The following is a 383-nucleotide window of genomic DNA, read 5'->3' on the forward strand; positions in this document are numbered from 1 at the left end:
CACAAGCTGTACCTTGGAACCACGCCCCTATAACAACGAACCGTACAGCAAAATACACCGCACAAGCTGTACCTTGGAACCACGCCCCTATAACAATGAACCGTGCAACAAAATACACAACACAAGCTGTACCTTGGAACCACGCCCCTATAACAACGAACCATGCAACAAAATACACCGCACAAGCTGTACCTTGGAACCACGCCCCTATAACAATGAACCGTGCAACAAAATACACAACACAAGCAATGAACCATCTAACACACTTGAATACACAAGCTGCACCCAGGGACCACGTCTGTACAAAAATGAATCATGCAATTTTCTATTGTGTACGAACCCTAGAGCCCGTTTTCTAGTGTGTACGAACCCTAGAGCCCGTT

The sequence above is a fragment of the Nematostella vectensis genome, chromosome 3 (genome assembly GCF_932526225.1).
Source record: "Nematostella vectensis chromosome 3, jaNemVect1.1, whole genome shotgun sequence".
In the NCBI taxonomy this organism is placed as follows: Eukaryota; Metazoa; Cnidaria; class Anthozoa; order Actiniaria; family Edwardsiidae; genus Nematostella; species Nematostella vectensis.